General features: G+C 40.2%; 1 non-coding gene across 1 annotated transcript; it reads right to left on the reverse strand.

Moving 5' to 3' along the window:
* Positions 1–11,476: 11,476 nt before the first annotated feature.
* On the reverse strand, positions 11,477–11,550 carry Trnat-ugu (transfer RNA threonine (anticodon UGU)). Its single transcript has one exon. It is a non-coding gene; the product is annotated as a tRNA-Thr (tRNA).
* Between the last annotated feature and the right edge of the window lie 1,050 nt (positions 11,551–12,600).

The raw sequence follows: 12,600 nt of genomic DNA on the forward strand, positions 1-12,600 counted from the left end.
CATAAAAATCCATCGATGTTTGGGAACATGACATCTACGAATGACGGCAAATGGTCTACACGTAGCCGATCATTACCATTTCCAGTTAATGATGGTTCAGTTGGACCAGAGGACCCAGCCCAGAAAGTAAATGTTCCACGCTAGTCACAAGTACATTGATGAGCTTTTCCTTGACATCAAAAGGTATATCAGTTTGTTGTATCCTCAATACAACTGGTTGCGAAATGGGTTCACCCCATTGCTTTATTTTACGCAAATACTTCTCAAAAAATTTCCGTAAATTACCATTCTTGTTACTACATCTCTCAGGGTTGAAAACCTCTTGATGCAATCGCGCCTGAATACCTCGCGACCAGTACATAGCAAGGGAAGCTTGTTCAAACTGTTCCAATGTTTGAGAACATTCAATAGCTTCAGTTGCCCAGAAAGCTGGATACAGCAAGAATATCTCTGATCACGTCTGCACATTACTATTTCCGACATGTTGTGGAAAATAAACATTTAAATTTTAAAATAATAAAATTTAGTACTCGGTCACTATGAGCACTGACAAGTTTTGTAAGAGATTCTCCTGAGGGAAAGACATCACATGCGAACAGCAAAGGAAAACGAGACTAGAAGTTATTCTTACCTTCGCGCTGTGCTGCAATGCTGTAGCCAGATAAATTTTCTGTTTGAGACAAACTCTTTAAAATAGTCAAAATTATGCCGGTTGCTCAGCCTCTTATTGTCTCTCAATTCTTGCAACAATAATGTGAATAATTTCTCCGGCAGCGGTTATAGCCGTAGAGCATGTAAAACTGGACCAAGTTGTAGTACATAGGCAGGGTAAAATTATATATATATATATATATATATATATATATATATATATATTATTTACGTTTGGGCCCTACTGGACCACGCGAAGTACAATCACAGGGCATTCAGTTATTTTCTTTTAGACTTTCTCTCTGCCCAAATTGTTTTCATTCTCTCGGAATGAGCTCTTTTCCTTTCATCAGACCATGTGGTTCCAGTTTTCTTTGGTTTTTCAGCTTGACCAACTACCCAGTCATGAATTTTTTGCCCAAATAATTTTCTGTCTTGAATTTCATCTTGTTTTATATCTGCCTCTTTCATGTCCTCTTTTATAGCAGCAATCCATTTTATTGTCTCAAATTTAGCTTTACTTCGATTTTCGTAGAATTCCACTACTTGTTTAGTTAGTCTGGTAGCATCCATTCTTTTAATATGCCCATAAAATTTTAATCTGCGTTTTTTCATATCCGAATATATGGTGGTGTATTGTTGAATTTCACTATTTGCTCTTAGCCTGTATGTTCCTTCTTCAGTATATTTTGGACCTAGAATTTTTCTGATTACTTTTCTTTCTCTTTTTTGGATTTCTTGAATGTCCTTTTTTCTGTTTAAAATTAGCGTTTCAACCCCATAAAGGCACTCTGGTTTTATGACCGTGTTGTAATGTCTCAGTTTAGAGTACCTCGAGAGACATTTTTTGTTGTAGATGTCTTTTGTAAGTCTAAAAGCTGTCTCCATCTTTTGACAACGAATTTCATTTCCAATTTTTTCTAGACCAGTCTCTGAGATTGTTTCACCTAAATATTTGAATTGCGAAACTCTTTTGATTTTTCCATACTTAGTTTCCAAAAGCTTGGGTGCCAGTTTGTTGCTAGTCATATACTGTGTTTTTTCAAATGAGATTTGGAGACCTACTCTTTCTGCTGTTTCTTTAAGAATTTCTATTTGTTTCTGAGCAATTTGGATGTCCTGCGTTAGAATAACCAAGTCGTCTGCAAAGGCCAAACAGTCTATTCGAATATTTGTTCGTCCTAATTTCACTGGTTGGTCAATTTTGAACTCCAATTTTCGTTCACGCCACTCTTGTATTACTTTTTCTAGAACGCAGTTAAATAGCAACGGAGAGAGTCCATCACCTTGCCTCACGCCTGTTTTTATTTCAAAGGATTCTGAAATTTCTCCTCTGAACTTTACTTTTGATTTTGTACCAGTTAGCGTGTCTCTGATAATTGCCGTGGTTTTAGGATCCAGGCCTTGTTCTTTCACAATTTGGAAAAGAGATTCACGATCCACTGAGTCATAAGCCTTTCTAAAATCTACAAAGGTACAAACTAGTTTTTTATTGTAAATTTTTTGATGTCTGAGAATTAGTTTGAGGACTAAAATCTGTTCTGGGCAAGATCTGTTTGGCCTGAAACCTGCTTGATATTCACCAATTTTCCATTCAAGTTGTTGTTGTGCTCGGTTCAGAAGACATTGAGAGAGGATTTTGTATGTGACTGGAAGAAGAGAAATTCCTCTGTAATTGTTAAAATCAGTTTTGTCTCCCTTCTTATGAAGTGAGTGAATCAAGGCGGTTTTCCATTCATCAGGAATTTTTTCAGTTTGCCAAATGTTTTGCATGATTGAAGTAATTTCTTTAACGGTTTTTGGACCAGCTGCCTTTAAAAGTTCTGCAACAATTCCATCTTCACCAGATGCTTTGTTGTTTTTCAACCTATGAATTTCTTTAATGATTTCCTCTTCATTTGGTGCAAGTGAAACTGGATTGCATTGTTGGGGAATTTTTGGTGGAAATCTTTCTGTGGGCTCGGGGCAATTTAGAAGATTCTTAAAATATTTAGAAAGTTCTTTGCAATTTTCTTGGTTGTTAAGAGCCAACTGTCCATTTTCCTTCTTGAAGCAAAGATTCTGGGGTTGGTACCCCATTATTTTGGTTTTAAAAGTTTTATAAAAAATTCTGGTATTGTATTTCTGAAAATCTTCTTCAATTTCTAAGAGTTGACTATTCTCATATTGTCTTTTTGTTTGTCTAATTAGTTTTGAAGTGTCTTTTCTAGTTGTCAGGAATGTATCATATGTGTCTTCTGTCTTGTTGCTATTCCATGCTTTAAATGTCTCTTGTCTGGCTTTGATTGCATGATCACAGTTTTCATTCCACCAAGCATGTTTCTTGTGTTTTCGTAAAGGAATTTGATCTTGAGCTGTTTTGATAATCTTGTGTTTGAGTTGTTCCCAATTTTGTGCACTTGTTTTGTCAAATTCGTCTGCTAATAATGATGGTTGGATTTTACTGGTGTCAAATTTGGGGATTAATGGTGTCCTTTTGTTGAAATTTTGGGGTTTTAGCTTTAGTTTCACACGGGTTAAGTAATGGTCTGAGTCAATATTGGCGCCTTTATGAACTTGAACATTTAAAATTTCTTTGTGACATGGATACGAGATTGCAATATGGTCAATTTGGAATTCACCTATGTCCTTGTTAGGTGATCGCCATGTCTTTTGTTTTGAAGGTTTTTTCTTAAAATGACTTGACATAATTTTGAGATTGAAATTTCTGCAAAATTCTACCAGCCTCTTTCCATTTTGATTGGTCCATTTATGTGCAGGGAATTCACCGACCGTTTTTCTAAATTTTCTCTCTTTCCCTAACTGTGCATTAAAATCACCCATTAAAATCTTTATATAATTTTGAGGAATTTTGGAGACTGTATTCTCTAACACTTCCCATGACTTATTTACTTTTTCTGGATTTGTTTTATTCTCCTGGTTGATAGGCATGTGTGCGTTAATTAAACAGTACATTTTATTTGCACATTTCATGGAAATTGTCATTAGTCTGTTGTTTACTGGATTTAATTCGATTACGGAGCCAAGAATGTCTTGCGAAATTGCGAATGCAACACCCAGATGTGGAGTGTTTTTAAGAATTCTTTTGTCTGTTTTACTTTTAAACAATCGGTAGTTTCCAAAATCCATGGTATTCTCATCAGGCAACCTTGTTTCTTGCAGGGCTAAAATTTTGATATTTTGTTCTTTTAGTGTGTCTCCTAATTTATAGAGTTTTCCTGGTGTCAAGAGAGAGTTAATATTGATAGTTCCAAAAAATGTTTCGACCTTGGGCATGAGTCGGTCAAAAGACTTCGATTTCCTCTGGTTTGGGATATAGCGTTTCAGCCTAGTCTCCCCAGAATCCGATAGACTAGTTGCGCCACTGATGGCGGAGGATTTGTTACCACCTGGGGTAATTTTGTAATTACTAAAACGCTCCATAATAGTACTTAGAATCAAAGGGTTGAGCTCAGAAAAGCTCAGTGGTTAAGACTGGAGTGGTTAGTTCCAGAATTTGTATTACGGCCGCACCTCTGGTGAACAGACGCCGACCACAGTGCCGCTTGTTACAAGTCAGACGCAAGGTGGATTTATTGTATTATGTGCCTCTTCCGCTAGTTCCACCGTACCGAGATTCGTTCTCTCCGCCTTCACTACCGTTGAGGTCTTCGCTGTAACCCTAGCAAAGGGGCCCTGACAGAGTACTATCACCCGGGCCAGGTGAACTCTGGTTTTTTAAACGAGGTTGTTACTCCTCCCCCTCCTCCTTCCTCATCACTTGCATAATGAGGCCCCGGGCTTGGGACCGGTACAGCGGAGTTATATATATATATATATATATATATATATATATATATATATATATATATATATATATATATATATATATATAAAATTACCTATGTGAATCGAACCACGCATTATGACACTACTTACAACGTTTCCGTAAACAGCAGATTGGGGAAACGAAATTTTCTTTGATTAACGTTTGAAATTGTATTTAAGACATGGGTGGGTGGAAACATTATAATTAACAATGCCATTATGTATGACTAAAGTGTCTAATTTGGCTCCAGTTAGACACAGAACTGCTAAAATTTAAAATGATTCTTCAACAGATTATTTTCATTCTAAATTAGGATGATAGCTCTGTATAATTTTTATTAATCTATTCCTACTCAGGCGTAAAATAAATCGTTAGCAGTACGTCAATAATTGACCACGCTCCGGAAGTTTGAAGTGCCGAATTACCGCACTGAATGGACATTGACTTATAAAAGATCTGGTTATTATCTGCTTCATAAAATGTAAATTTGCTTTTAGAATAAGATTTATACTTCAAGAAGATTCGATCTGCGGCTATTGGCGTCTGATTAAATGTTCTAGTTAACGTAATATAACCAAATTGTAATGAATTACAAAGAGATTCTTGTAAGATACAGTGTCAAACCGCTTGAAATAACACAAGTGATTATCTGAATTAATTGTTAATCAACTAATGAAATTACACTAGTGAATGAAAATAGATGCTTACATTCTTGGCTCAGGATGCCGCAGGGAACTGAATAACAGTCGACAATCGCTTTTTATCATCCATCAAAGATATTATGCAGTTCACTGATACTAGATCAATCACACATCCTTCCTTTGATTTCACAGAATTACAATTCGTGTGTGGGAAACAGATAAAACTAATAATTATAACTGTTCAATGCAGTATTCATAAACTATGATTTTGTAGGAAAAACTTCTAGGTCCATTTGAAGGCGTTACACAGCGTGCCAACGATGCAAACGAAGCTTTCGGGTGCCAAAATCGTAAGGGAACAACTGTCAACCAAAAACGCGTCACACGATTTTCGCTCCATAACAGCTGGTGCCAGACTGTTTGCATCCCACACATGCTGTGGTGTCAGTCCAAATAAACAAAGAGACACAGTTCCACACAAAAGGAAGATATCTATTTCTGCCCCCTCCCCCCACCCCCCGTCGTCGTCCACCCGAACTCCCAATAACAACACCAGCAGGCGAACAATGAAGAAGAAGTTACTTAAGATATTTTATTCTTAAGTAACGATCCACTGTATAAACACCGGAAAACGATCAGAACATGCTCGAAACGTATTGTAGTATGTTAAATTATACAAAAAATAAATAACTGACTGCTAGCAGAAAATACAAATAATTAATAGTTACACACAGTCACAATTCCCAATCGTGGCCACAAATAAATAGAAATAAATTCATCGCAACATACACTTGGTGCATTTTAAGGTACTGTAGCGACGGGTGAACACCGGGGAAACAAGAAAGGAAACAAATCAGAAGGTACAGACACGTTGATACGGAGAAGAGCCACAAAAACTTACTGGACTGACAGGAAATGTAATGAGAAAATGTAGACTTGTCAAAACTTAAGGACAAAATTAACTTTCGCATTATGTGTCACTTCACACTAACATAGCTCGATAAAACTTAAACCACAGGTAGATGTGATACAGTAAAGTACAGAAAGTGAAACTTCCCTTTAAAATATTAAGAATGACTGTGCTGGAAAAACTCTTACGTTATTTGATTTTCAAATAGCTGAGCAAAACTTAATGTACTCAGACAGTTCTCTCTTTGCTTACTCTGATCATCACTATACTGACACACAATATTTTTAGCGCAATGCAGTCTGACTTTCAATAATCCCTACTAAAGAATGGCCCTAATAAGAATAATCTGTACATTGCATGAATCACTTACCTCACAAAAATCTTCTTTAGTCGAACTACTGCAATACAGAGAGCGCCAATACTGCCAGCTAAATAAAAGATTCTAACTACTGAAGGCACTAACTACTGATAGGCATAGTTAGCAAATAAAAGATTTTGATAGAGTACAAACATGTATTTACCTTAATAGTGTACAAAAGTCATAATATAATTATCAGTTCATGACATCCAGTCTTACAAATATCCTTTTTCTTACAGTCACACGTACAGATCGTCCGCTCATAGTAACCTTTCAAAACTCTAGCATCTCTCTACCCACATCCACCACTGCTGGCGGCTCACCTCTAACTGCCCAACGCTACGGGCTGCTCACATCCAACTGCCCAACACTACACTAGCGGATATTCCAACAATGAGTCCAACCAGCCACAGACTGCTCACAGCGCAGTCAGCGATTTTCATACAGAGCGCTACGTGGCGTTACCAAGATAAAAATCTGAACAGCCTACTTACAAAAGTAATTGAGAGGAATATGCAAGGAGACGGACAGAAATGAAATTATTTTCGAACAACAGTAATTTAAGGTACTACGATTTACGATGGCCCTCTTGACACTACGAAAGGTGTGACATTGATCTTACGAGCGTATGTGGTCACCATCAATGACCATGCGTGCTCTGCATCGCGGTCCAGTACAGGTCACAAGGTCGAGTTCTTGTGGCAGGGCGTTCCATTGCCGCACCAGCAGGGTTCAAATGTGCTGGATCGTCGTGCATCTTTCCAGCACATTCACCGAAAATCCTCGCGTTCCAGGAGCTCCTCCATCTGAGCTGTTCGATAAAGCTGAGGGTAGGACGGAATGTACCCGCGAAAACATGTACGTGAGAAGGAGTCCAGATCTCAGTTTTACGGATGACAATGCGCGACCCAATCGAACAGCGCAGATGCAGAAGCTACTAACTAGAATGAGAGGATTTTCGGCGAAGAGACTGGCCTTCCGTTCTCTACAGTTAAATCCAATCGAACTCGTGTGGAATGTGTTGGAGGGGACGTATTGCAGCACCGCCACCAACGACCATTCAACAGTTGCCAACCACGCCCTACCACAAGGGCTCCCTACCAGCCTTGTGGCCAGCATGGGAGTACGTTTCAGGGACTTCAGTGTAACTATTTCACTTCAATAAAAGTGTCATTTCTGTTAGTCTCATTGCGTATCTATTACAGTTACCTTCTGTACTGCACTGGGCTGTACTGTAGCAGTTCTTTCTATGCAAGACTCAAGTTTCGTCGAGCTATGTTAGTTAATAGTGGCACACCGTTTGAAATTTACTTTCGTTCTTGTTTGTTGTTGTCTTGGTTTTCAGTTCAGAGAGTGGTTTGATGCAGCTCTCCATGCTACTCTAGCCTGTGCAAGCTTCTTCATCTCCCAGTACGTACTTCAGCCTACATCCTTCTGAATCTGTTTATTGTATTCATCTCTTGGTCTCCCTCTACGATTTTTACCCTCCACGCTGCCCTCCAATACTAAATTGGCGATCCCTTGATGCCTCAGAACATGTCCTACCAACCGATCCGTTCTTCTAGTCAAGTGGTGCCACAAATTTCTCTTCTCCTCAGTTCTGTTCAATACCTCCTTATTAGTTATGTGATCTACCCATCTAATCTTCGGCATTCTTCTGTAGCACCACATTTCAAAAGCTTCTGTTCGCTTCTTGTCCAAACTATTTATCGTCCACGTTTCACTTCCATACATGGCTACACTCCACACAAATACTATCAGAAACGACTTCCTGACCCTTAACTCTATACTCGATGTTAACAAATTTATCTTCTTCAGAAACGCTTTCCTTGCCATTACCAGTCTACATTTTATGTCCTCTCTACATTGACCATCATCAGTTATTTTCCTCCCCAAATAGAAAAACTCCTTTACTACTTCAAGCGTCTCATTTCCTTATCTAATTCCCGCACCATCGCCAGATTTAATTCGACTACATTCCATTCATTCTTAAATTTTGCAAAACAGTGTATTAAAATAAATTAAGGATAAAAGGACTTTATTTAACATGATACGAGAAGAAAAACTAAATTAACTGGACACTTAATTTGACATAGCAGCTTCATAAAAAAAATTAAGAAAACGCTTGAAAGGAAAATTCTGGGGAAAATTTCAAGAGACAGGCCTAGAATATTGATATTAAAAGTGTTAGCAGTGAAAAGATGTGCAGCGATTACAACCAAATGACACAGATGGCTAGGGACAGAGAAGGAAAGACACATTCATAGCATTAGTGTCGGATAGTCATGAGGATTCTAAAATCGTTAGGGGAAGTGGCAAAAAAACGACTATTCACGTTGGTGTGTAGAGTGTATGAGTCTGGCAATGTACCGTCTGACTTTTGGAATAATATCGTCCACACAATTCCGAAGACAGCAGGAGTTGACAAGTGCGACAATTATCGCACAATCAGCTGAACAACTTATGCATACAAGTTGCTGACAAGAATAATATACAGAAAAACGGAAAAGAAAATTGAGGATGTGTTAGATGACGGTCAGTTTGGTTTAAGCGAAGGTAAAGGCACCAGAGAGGCACTTCTGACGTTGCGGCTGATAATGGAAGCAAGAAGAAAGAAAAGTCAAGACACGTTCATAGGATTTGTCGACCTAGATAAAGCGTTCGACAGTGTAAAATGGTGCAACATGTTCGAAATGTTGTGTTTAGACAAGACAGCCTAGACACAATGAGAGGAAGCCGAAAGGCACGCGCTAAGCTAAAGATGGCGTGAGGTCTGAAACAGGATAGGTAATGAATGCTATAAAGAAAAGTACGTAGCTTCTGGAATACTTAACTTTAATCCATCCTTTTGGTACATCTGGAGATTGTGGCGATACAAGTGAGACTCTTTAGATACATGCAATGTTACTAATGGCGCCTTGCTAGGTCGTAGCCATGGACTTAGCTGAAGTCTATTCTAACTATCTGCTCTGCAAATGAGCGAGGCTTCGTCAGTGTGCATCGCTAGCTACGTCGTCCGTACAACTGGGGCGAGTGCTAGTCCGTATCTCGAGACCTGCCTTGTGGTGGCGCTCGGTCTGCGATCACACAGTGGCGACACGCGGGTCCGACATGTACTAATGGACCGCGGCCGATTTAAAGCTACCACCTAGCAAGTGTGGTGTCTGGCGGTAACACCACACGAAATTCTGAGAAAAAGTGGGTAAGCTTTACGGAGAGATGGGTAATAAACAACATGTACAAGAACCAGTAGGGTATAATAAGAGGAACATCAAGAACAAAGCGCTCAGATTAAAAAGAGTGTATGACAGGGATGTAGTCTTTTGCCCCAATTGTCCAATCTTTACATGGAAGAAGCAATGATGCAAATAAAAGAAAGGTTCAAAAATTGGAAAAAATTCAAAGTGTAAGGATATCAGTGATACGATTTTCTGATGACATTGCTGTCCTCAGTGAAAGTGAAGAATAATTACATGATTTGTTGAATGGTCCCTACAGTCTGGAACCGCGCGACCGATACGGTCGCAGGTTCGAATCCTGCCTCTTGAATGGATGTGTGATGTCCTTAGGTTAGTTAGGTTTAAGCAGTTCTAAGTTCTAGGGGAATGATGAACTCAGATGTTAAGTCCAATAGCGCTCAGAGCCATTTGAACCATTTTTTTGGAATTCTCATACCTATAGAGCAAAGTAACCAATGACGGACGGAACAAGGAGGACATCAAAAGCAGACTAGCACTGCCAAAATGGCATTCCTGGCCAAGGGAAGTCTACTAGTCTCGAAAGTAGGCCTTAATTTAAGGAAAAAATTTTTGAGAATTTACGTTTTGTGCGCAGTGGTAGCGAAACATGGAGTGTGCGTAAACCAGTACAGAACAGAATCGAAGGATTTTAGATGTGGTGCAACAGGCGAATGTTGAAAATTAGGTGGACTGATAAGGTAATGAATGAGGAGGTTCTGCCCAGAATCTGAGAGGAAACGAATGTCCGGAAAACGTTGACGAGCAGCGTGGACATGATGACAGGACATACGTTAAGACATGACGGAATGACTTCCTTGGTACTGGAGGAAGCTGTAGAGGGTATGAATTGTAGAGGAAACCCGAGTCTGGAATACATACAGCAAATAATTGAGGACGTAGGTTGCAAGTACTACTCTGAGATGAATAGGTAGGCGCAAGAGAGATATTCGTAGCGGGTCGCATCGAACCAGTCAGAAGACTGACGACAAAAAATAAAGTGATAAAGATGTATATTGTTATGACTCAACCCCAGCGATCACTATCTTCAATGTCTGGAGCTGACTTACAAATGCCAGCGAAATCCATATTGCAATAATAAGATAAGTGGACATCCTGTTGCTTTTACAGTACAGAAACTGCACTCTCGACATTAACACACGGGCCACACAAAACTAAGGCCTCAGAGCACTGTCCCAGGCGCGCCAATCTGGCAGAGAGCTGGCCAGCCCAGCTGATAGCGGTGGCGCCGCGATGGCATCGGCCGGCCTCGTCGAACGGGACCTCGCCCACCTCCCAAACAGATAATGGCCGCCGCTCCCCACTCGCCCATTAAACTTTATCAGCTGTGAAATATGAACGTCTGCAAAAAGCCGGATAACCGACAGAATGGCAAGTGCCCCGTGGCACAGTTTAGCCCTTCCGTGACCAGATACGGTGGTCAGCGCTCCCTCGGGAGACGAACCTAATTTCACGTACAGCGGTCAGAGGCAGCAGTCTTTCTCTTTTACGGCTCGTACCTACCACTCTAAACTATGTGCAGATAAACGTTCCCAGCTCTGAATAAATCTTTCGAAGTAATACGCCCATTAATTCCTCTGCCTCTCAGATAACACTATTCTTATCTTTCGCCCTCGAAATTCCATTTCCGCTTTAGCTTTTCATCTTTCATAACTATGAAATTCACGGAATTCAAATAACGATGTTTTTTCGTGTCTCTACTGCGCTAAGCACGTCATGAGATGCTCCAATATCTTTCTAGTTTCTAGTGAAACTTTGGCTCAAGCTGATATAATTAGTGATGACTAACTGAAACCCTCAGCTGCCGACAGGTATTGTTGATATGTCTCGATGTGGACAGCTGAAAATGTGTGCCCCGACCGGGACTCGAACCCGGGATCTCCTGCTTACATAGCAGACGCTCTATCCATCTGAGCCACCGAGGACACAGATGAATAGCGCGACTGCAGGGACTTATCGCTTGCACGCTTCCCGTGAGACTTACATTCCCAACTGTCCACAATTCTACATATGTAATGAACCCTATAGACATTTGTCCATTCACTCATTACTCTCGCACGCTTTGGCGATTCCCGTAAGAATTCGTCTGTGCGAATGCGCACAGGTTGCCCAAACTCTTACGGGAATCGCCAAAGCGTGTGCGAGTAATGAGTGAATGGGCAAATGTCTATAAGGTTCATTACTTATGTAGAATTATGGACAGTTGGGAGTGTAAGTCTCACGGGAAGCGTGCAAGGAATAAGTCCCTGCAGTCGCGCTTTTCATCTGTGTCCTCCGGGGCTCAGATGGATAGAGCATCTGCCATGTAAGCAGGAGATCCCGGGTTCGAGTCCCGGTCGGGGCACACATTTTCAGCTGTCCACATCGAGGTATATCACAACACCTGTCGGCAGCTGAGGGTTTCAGTTAGTTGTCATTTATTCCAGGGAAAAGCTGCACGGTCATAACAGTATTCTGTTCTTTCGAGAACAGTTACTGTCTTCATATATATAGATATAATTAGTGAAAAAACACATGACGAACGACGCGTTGTAACAGGTTCTAAGCCCCAGACTGACTATGCAAAGATCTACACATATTCAAAGATAACAGGCGTCAGTGCGACGTTATAGGTCTAACGGTTGTTAAATTCTAATGCGTGAAGATTCTTGTACAATTAACCTGAGGCTCAGAACTTGCTTCTCGAAACGCTTTATGGTCCACGTTAGAAGGCATCCCTCGAAGTTACCCATTCTTCCTTACTGTACACCTTTCCCCTACTCTTGTCAATCGTTCCCTAACGCTCCCTCTGAAACCCTCAACGATGGCTGGTTCTTTCAGTTTACTCAGGTCCCATCTCCTTGAGTTCCTACCTTTTTGCAGTTTCTTCAGTTTTAATCCGCAGTTCATAGCCCATTAATTGTCGTCAGAGTACACATCTGCCTCTAGAAATGTGTGGGTCAAAAATCTCAGTCTTATCATTGTATAATCAATCT

The sequence above is a fragment of the Schistocerca serialis genome, chromosome 6 (assembly GCF_023864345.2).
Source record: "Schistocerca serialis cubense isolate TAMUIC-IGC-003099 chromosome 6, iqSchSeri2.2, whole genome shotgun sequence".
Lineage (NCBI taxonomy): Eukaryota > Metazoa > Arthropoda > Insecta > Orthoptera > Acrididae > Schistocerca > Schistocerca serialis.